The sequence below is a fragment of the Pinus tabuliformis genome, chromosome 5_2 (genome assembly GCF_031772625.1).
Source record: "Pinus tabuliformis cultivar Carrire ecotype Pingquan chromosome 5_2, CPIR1, whole genome shotgun sequence".
NCBI classification, from domain to species: Eukaryota; Viridiplantae; Streptophyta; class Pinopsida; order Pinales; family Pinaceae; genus Pinus; species Pinus tabuliformis.
This window is the reverse complement of record NC_142306.1, coordinates 290,326,270-290,349,434: the sequence shown is the minus strand read 5'-3', so window position 1 is coordinate 290,349,434 and position 23,165 is coordinate 290,326,270.

Here is a 23,165-nt window from a genome sequence, read left to right as displayed (position 1 = left end):
CATGGGTTAGAAAGACTACTAAAAAGTCCCTTGTGTTTAATATTCAAAAGAAATTTAAGAATTTATGGAAGAAGAGAGAAGCTTTATGGATAGAAGAACATTGACATCTAGCATATAGCAAAATTAGAAGAATAGTTGCAGTGTATCATCTTTGACACAAAGTCAAGCTCTAACAATACAGTAATAGCATGTGGCACATAAGGTAGATACTTTAAAATATTTTCTCCAAACTTGTATGAAATTGTTTCGAGATCAAATAGATGTAGAAGGACTTCAGGAATTGATAAATTCATATGCATCTAAAGAAGCACTGCAAAGTGAGATGTGCAAAGTTAACAATTTACATAGAAAGAAGAGAACTGCAACGGAAATGGGATTAGTGCACAAATAGGAGAATATGACATGGACCAAGTTAGTTTAGATTTGTGATCTGAAGCTAATTTCTTGATAAAAAAAACATGGGAGTTAATGGGTAAACCGAAGTTGCAATGGTCACCTATTACACTAACAATGGTGAATCAACAAAATATTTTTCCTTTGGGAAGACTATCAAGCATTACAGTGGACAGTGAAGGGGTGTGCACTACTACTGATTTTGAAGTGATGAAAATTACGGATTAAAATAATCCCTATCCTGCATTTCTTGGATTGGATTGGGAATTTTCCAACATGGTTATATTAAACTTAAAGAAGAGGCAAATGATATTTGAAAGCAACAATATGAGAGTGATCGTTCCCTTGGATCCATCAGAAGAAGAAAGATATACTAAAACAGTTAAGGAGGAGTAAAACACAGTTGATATAGGTAACATCTATCAGATGACAACAAAAGAACAAGACTATGTTAGCCCTACTAAAGGCAAGTTAAGTTTGGAGCATGAAAGTTTCTTTACATTAGATTTAGAAGAAGAATTGGAAAATTGGCAAGACAGGTTACATGAAGTATCTATGAGGTGACGTGAAAACGTTACTAAAGAAGTTCATTGTATGCCAGTTGAGGTATATCACTTACCTTTTTATGATGGTTTGGATGATATAAATACTTTTCTTAAAGAATAGGAAGAACAAGTACCAGAGTGTCAAATATTGTTAGCCGTCGATATAGCCCTAAGAGCTACTTTTTCTAAATGGTGTGTTAAACATAAGAAGAATATATGAACTTGGCAACAATGTCAAAGGTTAATATGGATAAGGTTTGGTCAGGTAGAATTAGAGTTGGAAGATAGGTGTGATGGTCAAACTGATCCTAGAGAGAACATCCAACTTTGCATGACAGCATGGAAGGAAATTCCATGAGAACAATGGGTTCATAGGTTCATCCACACATTAGAGACAATTCCTCAAAAATGGTACTTGGAAACAAATCTTCCACATGGCACTGTGAACTGGGTAGAGATGGTTGATGGGCTTATATTGACATTTAGCTTCGAAGATTATTGTCGATGCATAGCTTCAACCCTTCAGATAGTTAAAAGGAATATTTTTGAGAATGAAATTCCGCTCACTTGGCCACTTGATTGGGTTGCGCAACTACATAATGTATTAAAATGTTGCAACGTCACTGCAGAAGACGATGAATACCCTCACAATATTGACATAGCATAACATAAAGGCTACTGTGAAGTGAATGGACCTGAGTGAGAAATCTCTGATACAACATATCCATTGAAGACAAAGAAGGTGAATATAAGATGAGAAGAGTAGTCGAAGTTTGCAATGATATAAGATCATTGGGATGAAGAGACGAGTGGAAAAGTGACATATCATTTGCATGAATAATAGGAGTTATTTCCCATTACGTTTTCCAATATTAAGGGCATAGTAGGAGATTTAGGTGTTATGAATATTCTTCTAAAGCCTTATATAAAGCTAGTTAAGCAAAGGCCTTATAGAATGCATCCAAAGCACAAAGAAAAAGTGAAGAAAGAACTTGATAATGGAAGAATCATAGAAGAATCATAGTGAGTAAGTCCTATGGTAGCACAAGAAAAGAAAACACAAGGATAAATCCACATTTTTGTTGATTTAAGGAAGTTAAATGATGCATGTTTACATGACCCATTCCCTACTTCTTTTACTTATGAAGTATTGGACAATGTAGTAGGTCAGGAAGCTTATTCATTTGCAGATGTATTTATCGACATAATGCCACCTTCACTACATAATGGGGTTCATATACAATGATTCCTTTTGGACAGAAGCATTATCCTTCCATATTTTCAAGAGAGGTGGTTTCTTCTTTCAAAGAATATATTCACAAGTTTTTAGAAGTATACTTTGATGATTGGATAGTATTTCGGTTATTGAAGAAACACGTTGTGAACTTAAGACTGATGCATGACACATGCAGGTAGTATAAGATTTCTCTGAATATCAAAAAGTGAAAATTTTGTGTACGTTTTGGTATATTACCAAGTTCTTAACCATAAGGATGACTCCTTAAAAATAAACTACATAGTAGAAGAATGAACTAGTGGTTAAGGAAACAATTTTTTCACTAATAGGAGGACATTTGTATAAGATGGGACTAGATGAAATACTGCACATGTATTTTCCTGAGAACAAAATATCGATAATTTTAATAGAAGCTCATAATGGAATAGTTGGAGGACATTATGTAGGAAAAGCCACTGTGAAAAAAAATCTAGAGTAAGATTATGGTGGCCTACACTTAAAAATGATGCTAAGGACTACTACCGAGCTTGTGATGTCTACCAAAGAACAGGAAAAACTTCAAGAAGAGATGAAATTCCACTAGTGCCACAAGTAACATGGCAGGATTTTCATAATGGGTTATTGATTTTGTTGTACCTATCAATGTACCAGGGAACATGATCGATGTGAGCTATATAATCACTTTGACTTATTATTTGACAAGGTGGGATTAAGCAGATCCAATGGAGGATTGTAATGTAGAAACTGCTACAATTTCATCCTTGAATACATACTATCTAGATTTGGGTGTCCAAAGATATTGTTGAGTAATCAAGGATCACATTTCTTGAACAAGACCATTAAGGGATTAACTAAAGAATTTCAAGCTTACCACCAAAAGAGAACTCCCTGTCATCCTCATGCAAATGGAATTGTGGAAGACCTCAATAAAATTTTGGAGAATGGACTGACCAAAGTATGAAATGTAAACATGAATGATTGGGATCTTAGGATTCCAACAATATTATGGACTTATAAGACTACGTGCAAAACGTTGACAAGTCGGACACCCTTTAGGTTGGTTTATGGGAAAGAAGTTATGATGCCCATGGAATACATTGTCCCTAGCCTAAGAATTGTATCTTTTACAAATATGGCAAACCCTGACATAATGGAAGAAAGGATTTCACAGTTACTTTCTCTCGAAGAAGATAGGTTGATAGCAGGTTTTCATCAACAAGTACATAAAGTAAGAGAAAATGCTTGGCATGATGAACACATTAAGAAAAATCAGTTCTAGATAGGAGACGTTTCTCTCCTCTATGACAATAAGTTTGTGAAATTCCGAGGGAAATTCAAAACACATTGGTTAGGCCCATATTTTGTTAATTATATTATTGATGGAGGAACAATGCAGTTAGTGAAGTAAAATGGAGAATTAATTCAGGGAAAAGTAAATGGCAGTAAGTTGAAGTTGTATAGGGAAAACCTTGCCCCTACATCTTCTCCCTCAAGAAGGAAGAAGGGAAGTCTTAGTGTCACATGCAGTTGAAAGTCAACATTGGGCTATAAACTATGCTGCAGAAAGAGCTTTGATGAAGAAAGTACTTCACTATAGTCGAAAATATGTCAAGTTTCATAGGAAGATACGACATAATATAGAGGTGCGTTACAATAGGGGACATGTCGAATTTTGATGGAAAAGTAGAAATATGACTGTTAAAATGGAAAATACAGATGAAAATGTGCATTTAAGATGACAGGTTGGCAAAATTTAAGGATAGATATGTATTTAATGATGAAATTTGAATAGAATCGGGACAAAATTAAATCTAATGATGAGATTCTAAGGCCAAAATTGTTATAAATAGATGACGCCCACTTAGACTAAGAACTTTTCTAAACCTCGATCTCAAGCGATTGATAGTGCAGAGAAGTTGCAGGAGCGATCTTGGGAGGATATTTGCAAAATTTTCGTGAGCAGGGATTGTGGAGTCATGGAAGCCAAAAATACATCTATGCTAACGGTTAAAGCACCCACAATAGCATCACCCAGAGTAACAACATTGCTGCCACATAAGTCGTGGACATCACCAAGGTAGAAGAAGACCAAGGAAGAAAGAACCAAGGAAAAACAAGACAAGAACCCTGCCAAACCTGTGAAACCCCAGAAGAAACCTCAATAGGTCGATATTGAAGAAGAAGTGTAGGAAATATAGGCAAAGGAAGGTGGCACAATGTTCATATCACCTCCTCCCTCATACATCTCACCGAGGAAGCCAAATGCCAAACCAGTAAAGGATTCCAAGGACTCAAAGTGTGGGACATTTACACAATTATTGTCGAAAGATGTGTCATTTGAAGGAGAGACTTTAGGAAAGAAATTCTGCAACTCAAATTTACAAACAATTATTTTAAGTACCCACATTTTGCATCAGACCAATACTTGAAAAATTTTCACTACCCTGATTATAGCAGAGTGACAATAATAGAACCAGAACGAAGGGGGAATGGGTTGGCACAGTTAGGACTGCTCAACATGTTGAATGTGTTGCACTTCAGTAGAAGCTCAGAAAACACAGTGTGTGTGTGCCAATTATTCATATTAATACATGATGGACACCTTTGGATTGTGAATAAGATCCCCATAGACCAAATGTTGATCTGGAGGATCAATAGATTACCTTAACATGGGCGGAACCCCTCGAAGGAGTTCATGGGAAAGGATCAATACCACGTTGTGGCAGATAATATGAAGAAGTATGGGGTGGTCAAAGGAAATATGGGCTACAACATAAACTCGATCAGTGATCAAACAGTCCACTTCGTCACACATATTTTGGTCAAAAACATCATGGGGAATTGTCGCGCAAATGAATTTCATGCATTGGTGGTGTCTTTAGCCGCACAGTGCACAAATTGAGTCCACTATAACTACTCTAGATATTTATGCCAAGAATTCTTGGACGGCTGCCGCGCAGTCCAGGAAAAAGGTACATATTTCCACTACGCCTAGTTAATTTTGATCATTGCTATGTTGACATGGAATGACCCAAAGGATACATAGTTTCCTCCAAGAGAAGAAGATGTATGTGAATCTGCGAGGTATGCTTCAATGTGGCATACCATTCAAGCATCGTGAGGGCAGGAGAATAGGATATTTTTTATATTATATCAAATGGATCTACACATGTTGGTAAACTAGCATCCACACCTTTCCCCAAGTTTTTAGAAAAAGTACAGCCCTGTGGCGAGGTTCAAGGAAGATTTCCATAAATTGTACATACAAGCATAGAGAAACAAAGAAGGAATGGTATGCATTCCCATATATGGTCAAAGACGATGATATGGTAGAAGTAATACATATATGGCCTGCAGAATGGATGACTCTGCTAGAGGAAGTAGGGGACAACACAACAGAGGAAGAAGAGTTGGACACTTTACACCATGGTGAAGGCAGTGGAAAAAATAAGGATAAGGAAGTAGAGGGAGAGGGAGAGGAAGAAAAATACCATGATGAAGAACACCATGAGGAGGATCCTCAAGGAGCTAATGATATGACTAATGAGAATGAAAAGGTCTAAATAGAGAAAATTTCTGTGGAGAAGGGAAAGAACCAAGGCAAGGATGCCATTAAGAGCAGAAAGAAGCATAAGGCAGATAAATCAAAACAAATCACACCAATGGTTCTAACTGAAGGTGACCTGGATCAAATTGGAGACAAGGTTCAAGAGATAACAATGGAATATTGGAATATAGTGGAAGATCATGACTGCAATCTTATCACCAGTGTGTAATAGAGTATTCTAGAGCTGAAGATCTTAGTGCAAGAATCTAGACTAGCAGGATAAATAGGCCAAGCACTTCACCCAAAAGGGCCAATAGAGATAACATTCGGGATAAGGATCATGTAGATATTGGCTGAAGCTATGGATTTCGAATTTGCTAAAGTAAAGTAGCAGATAAAAGGTTTGGATCATGTCAACATTAACATGGTAGCACTACCCATTCTGATATTTCATGACCTACAGCAGGGCATCACAAATGAGCTAAAGTAGCAAGAACAACGCACAACAAAATTGAACATTCATGTAGAGAAAGACCATGCTACATCGAAGAAACAACTAGACCAGGTCATTGAGGATAAAGAGCAAGTAGAGCTACAACAATAGAGGTTGAAAGAAGTGGTAGAATCCACTTGTAGGGACGTGTAGGACATGGACGTATGCGAGGAGTAATCCATGGAAGATAAGGTCGTGAAGCTCGGCCTTGCAATAAAGGAATCCAAGAAAAAAAGTGGAGATGTGCACTTTGAGTATGAGGTAAATATTAAAGAGTTACAGCTAAAATTTCAGCCATCTATGCCACCAGAAGTACATGAACAAAAGGAAATAAACTCAAAGGGTGGGATGGAAAGGATCTTCGTAGCATTGGTAGACTATAGAAAGTTGTTGGATGAGAGCATGGAAATTTGGACTTCACTACAAGAACATCCAAATGTTCAGAAATTGCAGGAGGAAATGTAGCAAAAGCAACATCAGTTGGAAGAAAGTCGGGCAACTGTGAGGACTTTGCCAATCTCGTAGAGGCTTGCAATAATTAGTGAGTTGAAGGAGCTGCAAAAGAAAATCGAAGAGATGAAGAAGGAGGAGAAGAGTTTGATAGAAATGACTCAGACTTAGCAGGGTGAGACCCTTAAGATATCATAGGCAGTTGATGAAAATATTCAGCAAATTCAGCAAAGGGAGAAAAAAATGACAAAGAAGGATACGAAGCATGTCATAGAAGCATTATTAGAAGAAGTAAGCAACGAGGAAAGCCAACTAACAGATTTATGCAACAATTCAAGAAGGCATACAACAAAATTGTAGGAAAGATTAGAGGCAAAGAAGCTAAGTGACTTGGGAAGAGTCACATGTGAGTGTTGGGGGTATGTTGGGCACAACCCAACTTGGCCAGATTTTGGGCAAGAAATCTGAGTTTTGTGTAGCATGCAGTAGAAAATATGTCATGGAGTACGAAGTGGACTTCGCAGTAGAGAAGGAGATCACAACGACGACCGTGCATTAAATTCATTGTGTAGCATAGGGGCTTCACGGTGAAGCCCCTCACTTTTTATAAAAAGCATAAAATATTATAGAAGTTGATGGTTTTGGACCATAGCTCCTTGTATTTTGGAAACGATGGTATCAGGTCCATGGCAATGTAGCGATGTAATCCCTCATGTAATAGTATATATAATAGGGATGAATAATAAAAAAGGAAGGCATCAAATTGATCCAGATCTATGTTTATGGTGATATTTTTGTGATCTATATTTTGTAGGAACGACGAGGTTCTGCAGCTAAGTGCGCAGAGGCCTAGGTCTAAAGCTTAGTGCATAGACTATCTACAACTTTGTGCACAGACAAACTATAGTTGTGTGCACTGGAAATAACTATTTTTTGTACCAATTCTCTATTATAAGAAACAATTCTTGTGGATATAGTCTCACATTGGGATGAACCACAGTAAAATATGTTTCTCATGTGGTGATTTTCTTACTATCTACACTTTATTTCAGTACTGTGAAGTTTATGGATGTTTGTGTTATGTTTAAGTGATGAATGTAATTCTACGAAGTAATATATAAGTGTGAAGTAGTTTATGTATGAGAAGTAGTTTATAAGTATTAAAGCATAAAGAGAATACAAAAGTGCCACAACATTGCATCCCTCAGGTTACAAAATCCTAGTTCTGCAACCTCTGATAGTCACTTTGGGTGAGACTACGACCTACTTGTGGGTCGTTTTTGAAAGGGCTAGTGATTAAGGGTTTTTTTGTTGTGCAGTAAGTTCTAAACCTGAGTCAGTCCAACCTAAGCCAACAACCATTAATATAGCATTGCAAGAACCTAGGAGTTGATTCCATGTTTTAAAGGCTACCAAAAATTACTTTAATTTTTGTTGAATGATCCGGAAATGCATCCTCAACTTCTTAAAATGATGTTATTGCACTCACATTCCCAGATATATGAATGTGAGATTGAATCAAAGAGTATGATATCTACCAATCCATAGGAAACCTAACTGCTCTAACATGAATTCTTCATAGATCTTAAATGTTATCTAGTTATGAGAGTTGGGGTGGTGGCAACATATATACCATGTAGTTTTCCAACTATGGGTAGCCTTCCTCCTTCTCGTGTGAGGATTATAGGCCATGTTCATTTAGATAACTTGCTTATTTTCAACAACTTTTGGGAGATTTGTTTTGTTGGGAAATGTCCTCACATTCTTATTTCTAATGACTTGTGGAGATTTGTCCCCATCAACAGTCCAAAACCTCTGAGGTGAAGTTAAGCCCTTCATTAGCCATATTTTATGCTAACTTGTTACCATTTATAAGGATATTTTGGAGAATAAATGCATTGAAGGGTAGGAGTTGTTCTATGATATTTTATGGGCTAGCAAAAAATCACCACCTTTCAGTAAATTTAACTGGAGTGGAGAAATTTTGGATTCTTTAGAGCATGTTGATAATGATTTTAGAGTCACCTTAAATAACAAGAATTTCTATGGCTAGTCTCTTTGGGTTTTTTATTCCTTGTTCTAACACATAGAGTTTTACATTGTTGTTGTTGTTATGGTCAATGGCATCTGTGTACACATGCTGAATGTCCCTATTTTCATTTCTAAACACTCCACTGTAGTTGTAAATTCAATGTTTTCCCTTAAATGTGTCATCAAATTTGATCTTTATGAAACCTTTTGGAGGAGCTGACCAATGGTTTGGAAGGTCTAGTTGTGAGGATTAGGGATATTATGACTTGTCAGCTTTAATTGATGCAAATATAGTAGAGTGAACATGGAGGATTTTGAAGGGTCACAGTCACAATCTTGGTTATGCTATGGGGAAATGAGAATGGTTTATTTTAATTTATCCATTTTTTTCCCAGCCATGTTTAGAGTTATTGGGGTGTCTTCAAAGATCCTTTGGTTGTACTGTCTCTACATTTGCTAGAATAAAGACCCTGGGAATAGTTGCCATACCTTGTTAATTATTTGATTCTTAAAAGGTGGAGAGTTCCAGTCCTCTAGGGTTTTCTTTAAAATTGTTTTCTCTTTGAGTGTTTTCCTAAAGATGATTTTTGTGTAGTCCAATAATTTTTAGGTAACAAGACAATCATTCAAAAGATGTTGCACTATTTCAATGTTGGTGTAGAATAGTGAGCATTTTGTGGGGCTATGAAATACTTGTTTCTAGAGATGGTCTCAAGTGAGAGTTTTTAGTGGAGAAGAAACTAGAAAAAGAGTGATATTTTTTTGTCAAAGTTGCATCTTCCAAAGCCACTTCAATGACTTCGCCTCCATTTGAGCATATGATATTGTGAAAATGTTGTAGGCGTATTTGATATTGTATTCTTTTTTATGGTTATGTCCCCATATTAGGATTTCATTCCCATTTTGAGTTTTGTTTTTATTTGTACTATCTCTTGATACATGGCTTCATAATTATGAAAGTTGATATGTGAGTCCTCTCTTAGGCTACTATCCCATAGACCCAGTGGGGTTGCACCATAATGTTGTTCCACTAATTGACTAAAATTTTGTTTCGTTGCTACAGTCCAGCCTTGAGATTGATTCTGTTTGAACTTTTATCTAGAAAGGGTGATTATTTCTAGGACTCCTCCCTGAATAAGGCTAGGTTTCCAGTGAATATTTCCTAGAAGTTGTGGTTTTGTATTAGATGATTGTTGCTCCAAGATTGATTCCAAATGTGTGATCATTTAATTTTTCCTTGTAGCCAGATGATTTATTTTTTTTTGGTATGAGGAAAATATTTACATTTCCATATCCTTTTCCATATAAAATCTATGTTTTTGAGCCACATCCACTAGATCTTGGCATCAATTACCTTGCTTCATATTTTTAGGTCCTAGAGACACATCCTTCCAATAGATTTACATTCTCATAACTTTTCCCATGTGATTAGTTGGTCCAGGTGGATGTTGGTGGCCACCCACCTATCCCACTTAGACCTCCACAACTGCCTCTTTCAGTTTTTCAGTTTCCTTAATTGCAGCATAGTTTACTTTTTAGCAGTTTTTCGGGTCCTGAAATTTCAGAGCTGTTTTGAGGCCCTAAACAACGTTTTTTGGGAAATCTGGGAGCAACATTGGTGCATGGATGAATTTTTCCCTTCACAAAGTTGTAGTACTCAGATAGATCTTTCTAATGAGCTATGGTGCGCATCAAACCGAGATCATATGCCAAAGTTACGACCGTGAGAATTTGATGTACCAATTTACCCAAAACGGGGCCCATATTGTGGTGTTTCATCACTTAGGGTTAGGTTTTTGGATGTTTAGGGTTTTCCATTGTTTCTCAACAATAAATATTCCTTCGAGCCTCATTGTAATGCAGTTCAAAGGCATGTAGCTGCTACATCGCTTCTCAGAGATAAAGCTACCATTGCCCTAGCTGGTTTATTTCCATTTCTGTTTGTAAGCATATTTCAATATTTTACATTAATGAAATGAAGTATTATTTCGCTGCATATCTGTATTTATGGTTATCTCTATAATTTGTTGCATTCCTGCCTAAATCTGGATCAATGGTATTAGAGCGGTCTGCTTTTTCTCTATTTTTCTTTGCATGTCCCCAACGAGGTCGGGATATAACGAGTTAGGGCTTGAACTGGTCGAACCTTTACAAGACCAGCCTCGTAAATCCCGATGGCCTCCCATGGCGGATGAAAAGAAGGATTAGGGGGCAGGAGATCCTATCAAAATCTTGCTCGAAGAAGCCCTCAAATGACAAAGGAACACGATGATGGACAACTTTGAGCATATCCTTTAGCGGCTACCTAGAGGCGATGCATCGGCTTCTAGCAGCTACTCTGGAAATGCCACACCCTTTAAGGTACAAGTTAACTTTGAAATCCCCTTCTTCGAGGGTCAAATAGACACAAATGTCGTAGATAAATGGCTAAATCTGCTAGAAGGGTATTTTTCTGTTCATGAATTTTCGAGTCAAGAAAAGATTGTTTTCGCTCTTCTCAAAGTAGACCCCCACATTAAGGACTGGTGGGAAACCTACTATGAGTAGAGGGATGAAAGTATGGGCTCACTATTTTTAGCTGCACCCACTTGGAATTCATTCCGAGATGCCATCTAGGAGCAGTACTACCCTGTCAAAAGCTATGAGGAAAAATACATAAAGTGGACCACACTGCGATAGGGAAGGGACCAAGATGTGGTAGATTTCACAAACATTTTTCATACCCTTCACACACAGTTGGGTATCAAGGACTTTGAGCTACATTTGGTACTCAAATACCGTGGCTACCTACATAGATACATCCAGGAAGAGATGGAGTTCTTTAACATCTCCTCACTCGGCATGGCATACCGATATGCTGTCAAAATCGAGCAGAAGTTTAAACAGAAGAAGCAAGACTTTAGATCTGCAAATCTAAAGACCAAAGGACAAAGCCAAGGTGGGGTGACCCAAGACAACCCGTCGAAGCCGCAAGAAAGTAAAAACACCATGAAGCCCAAGGACACAGGAAAGTGGTGTAGGTTCCACAAGAGTCCCGCTCATAACACAAGTGAGTGTCGGACCAAGCAGTCGCTGGTGGCTGAGTTGAAGGCTTTTGAATCAAATGCATGTTCCAACCCTGAGTCAGAACCTGACAAGGGGAATGGCAAAGGGAAGCAGATCTTTGACGCTGAGCCTAGCGCCATTGTTGCCACCACCAAGATCCAGAAGAATGAACCCGAAGATCCTGAGGAGAGGGAGCATCTTTTCCACTCATAGATGTGGGTAAAGGATTCACCGCTACAATTCATTATCGATAGTGGCAGCCAGAAGAACTTGATTTCAACAGAGGTCGTGAAGCGTTTGGGCCTACTAACTACACCACACCCACAACCGTACAGTATCAGGTGGCTTCACCAAGGCCGAGATCTCTGAGTTCTCCAGCATTGCCGCCTTCCCTACAGCATCAAACCCTTCATAGATGAGATATTGTGTTATGTTACACATCTGGATGTTTGTGATGTATTATTAGGCCAACCATACTTGTGGAGGCGACCTGCTATGTATGAGTCAAGGCCTCGTGTTGTTATTATTTCTTTGGGTAATTCATTATACATGATATTGGAGGTAGCCCCACCTACTGCCACCTCTTTGATCACTGCTAAGAAAGGTAACAAGCTCATATCCTAGACTAGGAAATTCATTTTCTGTCTGGTTCACTCCCAAAGTAAGGGGAAGATTGTCGCCACATCCATGACCCCCGCAAAGGGTTCCTCCACGTATAAACAGCAACAATAGAGGGATATGGTCATGAAAGAACATAGGAACAACTTCTCCTCACCCACAGGGGTACCACACAAGTTTCAGGTGGGCACCAAAGTCTGGTTGCATCGACAGAAAGAACGCCTTACTAGAACACATCAAAAGCTCAGACTACTCTAACATGGTTGTTACAGCATTACCAAGGCCATGAGAAACAATGCTTTGGAGCACAATAGTCCTCCATTCCTTCGCTTGCACTGAGTGTTCAATGTGGAATGCCCTCGACCATGCTTCCCACCCTTATTGGACACATCAGAGATTGCAAAACAGCTCACTAGGGACCAAGTTCAACAGATGGAAGAACTCAACGCAATGGGGACCATTGCTTCCTAATGGGGGAGGAATGATCTAGGTGGATGTTGGTGGCCACCCACCTATCCCACTTGTATCCCCACAACTGTCCCTTTCAGTTTTTCAGTTTCCTTAATTGTAGCACAGTTTACTATTTTTAGTAGTTTTTCAGGTCCTGAACTTCGGGAGCCATTTTGAGGCCCTAAACAACGTTTTTTGGGAAATCTTGGAGCAACATCGGTCTGGCCTGTGGACTGATGTTTCTCTTCCCAAAGTTGTGGTACTTGGATAGATATTTCTAACGAGCTATGGTGCATGTCGAATGGAGGTTGTATACCAAGGTTACGACCCTGGGAAGTTGATGTACCAATTTACCCAAAACGGGGCCCATATTGTGGTGTTTCATCTCTTAGGGTTAGGTTTTTGGATGTTTAGGGTTTTCCATTGTTTCTCAACAATAAATAGGCCTTCGAGCCTCATTATAACACAGTTCAGAGGCATGTAGTTGCCACATCTCTTGTCAGAGATAAAGCTAGCATCACCCTATCTGGTTTATTTCCATTTATGTTTATAAGCATATTTCAGTATTTTACATTAATGAAATGAAGTATTATTTCCATTGCATATCTGTATTTATGGTTATCTTTGTAATTTATTGCGTTCATGCCTAAATCTGGATCACTAGTGCCCATTTTTTACCTTTTTTGTATTCTCCCATACAAAATTTCTTTTGGTGGATCATACTTTGAGAAGAAAATTATTAGGATTTATTAAGGATAAGATGTAGTATACAGGAAAGGCTTGAATCAAAAATTTGAGGATGATTCTTCTTAGAAGATGAAGGGGTTTAAAGCTGGAGAGAGATACTTTTTTTTCTAGGTTGGAGAGAAGGTCTTCGTAGAACTTGATGAAGAGAGGGTTTTGGACAAAAGGGATGCCTAAATATTTAGCTATAAGGGAGATTTGATGGAAACCAAGGAATTTGGAAATGTGGGCTTGGGTGGGAATAAGGGTGTTTAAGATAAATATTTTATATTTTATCATATTTATGTTAACTCTCGAAGCATTAGTGAAGTCGAAAAGAATTGATTGGTAAGTTGAGGCACCTTTGATGGTTGGTTGGGCCATGAGAAGGGTATCATAAAGAAACATTTGGTGTGAGGATGATGGAAAATTTAATGTATTAGATAAGAATTTTAGGGATTCAATAGAGATGGCATATATTATGTATTTATTTGTGCCATTGGTCACGAATAGGAATAGTTATGGTGAAAGGGGATCTTCGTGGTGCATGCCTCTATGTGGAAAAAATATGGGTGAGTGGGATCCATTGACAATGATGGAGAAGGAAAAATTGGAAATGACGCGCGATGTCTGGGAGATCCACATGTCTTTGAAACAAAAGGATTTTAGCATGTCAGATATATATTGCCAACTAAGCTTGTCAAAGGCATTTGACATGTCAAACTTGATAATCAACCCTGCATATTTTTGGTTAAGGAGTGAATGGATTTGTTCTTTGGTGAGGATGATTATATCCAAGATTTGTATTCATTCAATATATCCAGATTATTTATGGGAGATAATGAGGGGCATAAGAGGGTTAAGCCTAATTTATATGATATTAGATATAATTTTATAAATTACATTGCATAGGGAGATAAGTCTAAATTAGATGAGGTATCCTAATTGGGAATGCTTGCAGATAAGGGTTAAGAAGGTGGCATTATTGGTAGAGGGGATGCTTTCTATTTTCCTTGAGTCTTTTGGGAGCTAAATGACCTCATTTCCCATGATGTCCCAACACTCTTTAAAAAAAATCTATTATGAAATTGCCAGGTCCTGGGGCTTTGTACTTGGGCATTCTCATAATTATTTCTTCCATTTCCATTGTCGTTATTTACTTAATAAACATTGCATTTTGTTCCTCAGTGATTATTTTGGCAATATGGGATGTAATTTTCTTAATTACTAGGGTTCTATCTTAAAAAATGGCTCTACCATGAGACTATGGAAGTGGGAGTGAATCTCTTGGGTGATATTATCATATCCCATATCTTGTTGTGAGGTAAATAATTTGTTTCTATGCCTATTCTCAGTCATAATCTCATGGAAGAATTTGATGTTCTTTTCACCTTCTTTGAGCCATTGGATCTGAGATATATGCCTCCACATAATTTTTTCTTATTGTAACATTTTATTCAATTGAATTTTTATATTGCTTTCTTTTATGGTGAGTTCTTCTCTTTTTCCTCATTCCATAATGCCTTGTTGAAATGACATCATTTCGAATTTTAGTTAGCTTTTATGCTCGTGTATGTTGCAAAATTCCTCTGAATTGCATCTCTTGAGGAATATCCTGATTTATTTTATCCTTTGAAGAAATTGTTGTAGCTACTACAACACCACCCAAAATTTTAGCCTATATATCTAAATTTTTCTCCGCCTATGTTTTTTTCAAGTCCTCCTAATGACTATCCTCATTGCTTGAACTGGTTAAAATCTTTAAATAACTAGTCTATCATTTATAGTAGGATTTCTCCTTTCTCATCATTAGGGTTTATGGAATTTACAATAATTCATTTTTCCAAAGATATTGCAACATTGTTCCTCTATGTTTATTTAATTAGGTGGACAATATCTTGTTTTGACACTTATGTGTGCCTTTTGTATGCCTGGGTTTTCGAACAAAGTTGCTTTCAATCTAGGAGGTTTATTACCATTAGAAGAACATAATAATGAAAATAGTTATTATTGTGTCAATAGGGGTTGTTCTGGGTATTTATGAGGACACTCATTTTGAGTCAAAGGAAAACAATCATTTCCTCAAGTGTATGGATTTTATGAGATTTGGTAGTGGTCTTGAGTTTGAACAAAGGTTTAATTATATCCAAGAAGCTTATTCTGGCATTATTATAACTACGCAATGCACATGCAAATCTGATTACTCATAGTGAACTTAGAAATGATGCATCGAGTATTTCCTCTACGTATAGTAATGCACTCACTACAAAGATATTGGATGTAGATAAATGTGGAGATTTGAAAATTGGATCATATTTACGGATCATCATAAAATTTTCAAGCCTTATGAAGTTCGTTCACCTTTCCTAAAAGACTCTAACTTGAGATATTATGACTAAGCTTGTCTTAGTTGGAAAATGATTAACATTTATTAGTGGAGGTTACAACATCAAGACAATACCATGATGTCATATTGAACTCATTAAGTTTGACATGGGAGTTGTTTTATAGTGGCAAAAACTATTGGTCAAATTAATCCTCTCATGTTGGAGGTGCATTTCATTATTGGTGCATGTGAAAACATAATCAATGGCACTAGTAAACAACCTAGTGACATCGTTACAACTTAGAATGGGGATATAATTTAGTTATACAACAAGGACACTGAAGGTAAGTTTACATTGGAAGATGCCTTGGTTTACGTATGTAAAGGAGGCATTCAAAAGGTAATTGATCTTTCAACTTTCAATGGATCCTACATAATTGATCTTGGAAATAAAATTATTCGAATGTACACTCCCAATGATGAAATGGAAGAAGACATATCCATAGTTGTAGAAAATGTTGGAGAAATGTTTTGGAGAATGCCACTAAGGTAAATCTATTGGGAGTCAATGAAATTTGGGATGTTGATATTTTGAATGCTAGAGGCCATGGAGGTGGCTCCATCACTACTGCACTTTTTCTTAAGCATTTTTTCGATGAAAATGTACAATGGTCACATGTAGAGATGGCTAGACCTATGTGGCTTTCGAAAAAACATGGTTCCGCAGGATTTGTTTCCTCGACCTTAGCTTACAATAACAATTTGTATTGTCAACCGTATCGGCCACTAAAACTGTGACTTGCAACCTTTCCTAAGCACCATACATTCTTAGTCACGGATTTCATAGTGAAATAACAGTGACTTATCACTGTGTCCCACAATTGTGACTTGTGAACTGACTTGATCCAGTGCATGTGATAAACCTAGTTCACAACTATAATGTGCGAACACTCCCACACATGCCTTCTTTATATAACCATTCATCGCCCATTCCATTCCATCATTTAGCCTTCACTATTAAGTTATCAACACTCCTATGGATAGTCAGTGCAATTTCAATGCTCATTTTCTCTCACTACACTTAACAAGTGTTTTACTGTTTTCATCCAAATGACCATATCTGTTTGATTTTTTGACATTTCCTTTCAATCATATATTCTTTCACTTTTCACTTATTTGTTAGATCTTATGGTTCTTCCCCTATTTATTAATTTGGATTGGTTAGATTTTCTTCATCTACTTATCATGAATATGAAAACACTTGATGGCTAAAAATGTGACAGGAAAAATATCAATGTGATGTATCCAAAAGATGAACCTAAAATCAATTCTAATCATAGAAGTCTACTTTCAAAAAAATTAAATTTAGTTTTTTATTTCACACCAATATAACAAAGTTTGCATAATTATGGAGTATAGGGGTTTTATCATTAGAGAAATCAATCATTTTTTAATATTCAATTTTTTTGTCACTTTCACAAACCATGATTTACATTGAGTCCATATTAATAGAGAAAAACACTCAATTTCAACCCTTTAAAAGACTCAATCACGAACATTGAAAGGTGATAATGTATGGATAGAAAAAATATCTCTATTGTGAGGCTAGATAAAAAAAATTTCCTATCTACTATTTTTATTCACTAGAGTGCAATATCTATCTATCTATCTATCTATCTATCTATATATATATATATATATATATATATATATATATATATATATATATATATATATATATCTATATATATATATATATATATATATATATATATATATATATATATATATATATATAATATCAATATCAAAGGAAAGTTAATGTTCTAAGGGGGAACATAGGGTTACCTCCTCTTTGATTGAACTTGGAATTCATTATTTGGGAGTATTATCTACACTATATGAGCATGAAAGAGGGTCTTTTGTGATTATAATTTGGTTGTCTTATGATACTTTGGATCCACGCGATCTATCTTTTTTATTTGCATGATATCCACTTCCTATTGGGACATTGGTTGATATGGTGAGATTCAAGACTCCATTTATGGAAAAGTTAATCTTTTCCTAAAAATTTGAGAATTTCTCGTTCAACTTAGCAACTTTTAGTTGTATTTGAGGTTATGGCCCACACTACTAGGCCTTTATGTTATAGTACATTTTTGTGTCTGAAGAATGTTGTTTCTCGAGTCCGACTATTGTCAAGATAATGCAACCAACCCTAGGTCTCATGCAAGAGCCATTTTGAGTCCATGTCTTGCCGTGAATTCCATATAACCACATCAACCTCCTAAATAGCCACTTTTCCCTCAATAAGAAAATGATAAAGAAATTAGTCATAGGTGCATTCCATCTCCTGCTCTACATAAATTATGTGCCTCAGTCCTATATATCCATTTCAATCCACACACCCATATTCCAACATTGGTTTCTTCCCCTTATTTTCCCTATGTCGACATGAAGAAATTGTCCCAAAGTGAGCTACCCTTAGAGGGTGATATTATTAGTGTTCTATTGTAAGTAGGCTATGTTTACAAGATATGTAACTTGGGTGGATATGAATGAAGCAATTACCAAAATATATCACTCTTAATAAATCTTTTCCCACCTCCCTATAGTGAGAGTGCCTCATTACTCGATGAATTATTTAGGGTACCCCCAAACAATTATGGATAGTTCTGATCATACCCATTAAGTTTGATACTAAATTCATGGTAGTTGCCATTGGTACTCCCCTAAACTATGGTTTAGCTCTATGGGAGGTCTTATTAACCTACATTGGCCCAAGGTACTTATTTGATGATCCACGTACCTTACTTGGGTTGTTGGTGGACATTAATCCCATGCATATGCTTGGAGGTGGTATCACATTATAGAGGTGAGGGAAGATATCAGATAGGGAGCCCATACAAGGCATGGCATTCAACATTATAACTTGACTTGACCACACACAATCACTTCACCACACATCACTCCTACTTAACCAGTCATGCACCCACCCTTATAAGTCATTCAATATGTTCGTTTTTATTGGGAGAATTTTGAGGTCTAAAATGGATCTCCAATGAAAAATAATAATATAATATTTTTTCCTTCAATGAAAAATATGTTTGTATTAGATATGATAAATATACATGTTCTGATCATTAAGTAAATCCTCAGACTCAACAAAAAAACTTGGAATCATTACAACAATGCTCATCATTTCACTTGGGCGAATTTATCTTGGGTGCAGAGGATAACAATCATACTTCCAAACCATTTGAGATAATCATAATTCAAAAATAATAGCTAAAATAATAAAATAAGAGTTATGCATTTGTAAAATAAAGGAAACACACACACACACACACACATTATTGTGGCTTTTATCTCTTTATATGTTTAGTCAAATGTCAAGTATAAGGATCCATTAGATGCAACATCGACATACTTTTGAGTAGATCCACAGTGAAAAAAATTAAAAATGCTTAAAAAAATATTTCTTGAAAGAAACACTTTGTTTTATGTATTTTCAATTTTTCTAGTATGGGTCAATCGAAAAGTATGTATAGTAGGTACGTAATGGATATGGATTCTAATTTTGCATCAAACAAGAGGTTAAACTTTAAATTTGAGTAAACTAATAAAGAGATAATTCAAAAGTATATTCTTCTTTTCCCTCAGAAAATGTATATCCTTCGAGATGACATGAGCATCTTGAAACTTATTGGTTCTTTTAAAGTTTATTTTGTTAGCACATTTTTTTATTTGAGGCCCATTTATAACATCAAAATTCCCTTAAAGTGCCCCATAATGGAGTTGATCCTCTTTGAGAATGATAGCTAGGGCATGGAATTTCTTCCTAAGAATTCCATATCTTCATTGTAATGGATTGATAGACCCTGTTAGCTAACATGTTCACTAGTGCATTGCCAAATTGTTTGGTGTGTTGTAAAATAATGATAAGAAGAGTGTTTAATAAATTTTCCACCTTTTATTAGGCTAACGTATAGGTATAAAATGGCCCCCCTAAGGATAATAGTAAAAAGGATAAAATAATAGTTTATGAATTTTCAAAGGAAAAGAACAAATACTACTAGTTTAAATTTTATTTTTGACTTATCTCGTTATATGTATACTAAAATTTCAAGTGAGGGTACTCATTAGATGTAGAATTCAATTCTTTATCCAATGATTTCCCACTTTATATACTTTTGACGAGAGCCACAATAAGAAAAAGTGAAAATATGTTTTTTTCATGTATTTTCTATTTTTCTTGCAATTAGTCTATTCAAAAGTATGCAAGGTGGGTATGTGCTTGATTTTGAATATATCAAAAATCCTGGAATATCAAGAACAATAGTTATTTAACTATGACAGAGGTAAATCCCTAATAAGTAGCCAAAGATAATCCCTTAGGAGACATATGAGTTCCAATCCATTATTGTTGTTATATTAACTAACATGCATAGAACTTGGGCTTTATGATTTCCAAGATCTCCTCTCAACCCAATGTGTAATGGGTTACCTTTAGATTCCTTAACATAATCCAATTTAATTTGATAATTTAAATGGGGTGGCATATTTTTAGAGAGGACATAGCTTCAGCTTATATTATTGAGGAACCCATTGAGTAAATACCATAATATTAAGCTCCTATAGATTTATAGATTTTAGACAGGATAATTTTTGGACTCTAAACTTCCAATATCTCACTCTAATCCATATTTTAATGTTTTTAAGGATGATATTCTAGATTGGCTCTTCCTTGAGAGATTTTAACTTGAACATCCACCTACTTCTTTCCTTATAAGTATTCCATTATACAAAGAATGGAAAATTATTCTAAATAGATACTATATTTTGCAAATTCAAAGACTAAAGACATAGAAATATGGGAGACAAATCTATTATGCAGTAGTTAGTACTAAAAGAGACTTAGAGAAGCTCCAAGTGGCATTGTGATTATGCTAAAGTTGAGTTAGTGTTGGTAGTTTAGCACTAATGTTATTTAATTGGAATTGAATTTGATCGAGTTGTAGAAAAAAAAAAAATTTTGGCATTGTAGGTTTTAACCCTATAAAGAAATTATCTACAAACAAAATGTTAAAATAAAACATAAAATTATACAATGGTAAGAGCGTAGAAAATATACAAAGAGGTTCTCTCCTGAAACCTAAAACTAGAAATACTAGATTAATTTTTCATTATATTCCTTTGAATATTACAATACATACCCCTAGATCCATTGAGGTTTGAATCCATAATGTGTCAAGAGGGATCAAATCCCTCTAGGTGCAAACCTTTTTTTTGGAGTGAGAAATTGAGGCAAGTTTTGTACCTCGGGGGCCTTGATCCTACTTGATGCATGATAGACCTACAATTAGATGGATCTTGGTTGGTTTTGATTGAGGGAAGGAATGTCACATTTTTAAATTATCATTATTATGTATATGTTTGAGATAAATACCATACTTTGAAATTTACATGTTTATTATTATCTATTTATTTGAGGATTTAAGGCAATGAATTGCCAATACAATCTTCATTGTACTTGGATTAAGACTAGTGAGTACATAAATTTGAATGTGGCCATTGTATACAAAGATTGTAGGTTTTCTTTTCTACATTAATCCATTGCTAAAAATCTCTATGATAAGCATGACTTTTAATCAATTTTTTTTTTCATTTGGTTGTTGTTAAAAAACTTTGTCATGGATTTACATCATGTTTTATTCTTTCCTTGTTAAATAGCTCTGTGGTGGATTTACATTATGCTTTCGTTGGCTCACATGACCATATCATTCTCTTATTTAATTTAGCTTGTGTCGATGCCTTGAATTTTTGTACATCTGTATTTGGATGGTTTGGGTGGTTTGTGAGTTTATGTGTATGGATTTGGATGGTAATGTTTGTGGATATTACAGTTGTTGTGTTGTATTTATAAATGCATATGTAATTGTTTGTAAGCATAAATTAGTTGTTGATGAAAAAGGGAGACAATCATGTCAATAATTAATTTGTATTTTGGAGGGGGATTGATTCCACCCATATATTTCATTTAATTCTGTGTATCACAACTTTTTGAGAGCCAAATAATTCTTAATTGTGTCCCTGTAGGTATTACTAAATATATACATCTTGAAGAATATTTTTTAATAATTTATTGTCTCATGTTTACTCTTGAAACCATCATTTTTAATGTTTATAAATATATATTTCCTTCTAATAAATATTTTGAATATGTCCCAAAATTTAATCAATATAAAACATTAAACACATTGCATACAACAATATATTAAAAATATTTATTAGAGGAAAATATATATTTATAAGCGTCCAAAACAATTGTATATATTAGGAATTACTAACCCACAATTATAGATAAAATATTCAAAATATTTATAGAAGAAAATATATATTTATAAACATTTAAAAAAAATAAATCGAAAATAAATTATTTCTTGACTTTGCAAAATAAAGTAATAGATTAAAAAAATGCAAAACTCATGTTAATTATTGACAAGATAGTCTCCCTTCTTAATCAACAACTAATTATTAGCATATAATTATATGTACTCAAAATATTATTAGAGTAAAAGATAACTAATTACTAACATATAATTATATGTACTCAAATATTTATTATAGTAAAAGATATATTTATAAACATTCAAAACAATTACATATATTCAAAATTACAGAATGAAGGTTAAGGAAAATTATAAATAAGAATCATGTTATTATTTCAATTAAAATTAAACTATAAATTAAAATAATGCAATTTAGGGACATTTTAATTTTAACTTGTATAAATGATGAAATGAATTTTTGTAATCAAGATTATTCATTGTTGTAGAATTTAATCTTGTGAATTTTATTATATTATATTTGAAAAATATCAATTTATTTCTTGGAGTATTATATAGGCCAAGTGTAAAAATGTAAAATTTTCAAATTTATGTAGAAATTTTGCACCATATTTACTAAAATTGTACTTTATTTAGTCTTTTTAGGGTATATTCACTATATTTACTTTGGGGTTAGAGTCCACAATATTGTTGTTGTAATTTTCTTTATTTAAATAAAAAGAAATGGATAATTGGAATGGATAGCTTGAAAATCTAATTAGGCGCCTACGTTAACCTTACTAAATGCCAAACTTGCAAAATAGAAAGTCAAATTAGAATTCAATTAATGTGGATTTAATAGTCTATCAACACACTACTTGTTTTCTTTCCAGCTCCTTTTATCTCAAACTACTAATTCTTGGTTTCAATTTCTTTATCACAAAAACCCTTAAAGTAAGACAACCAAATTATTTTTAA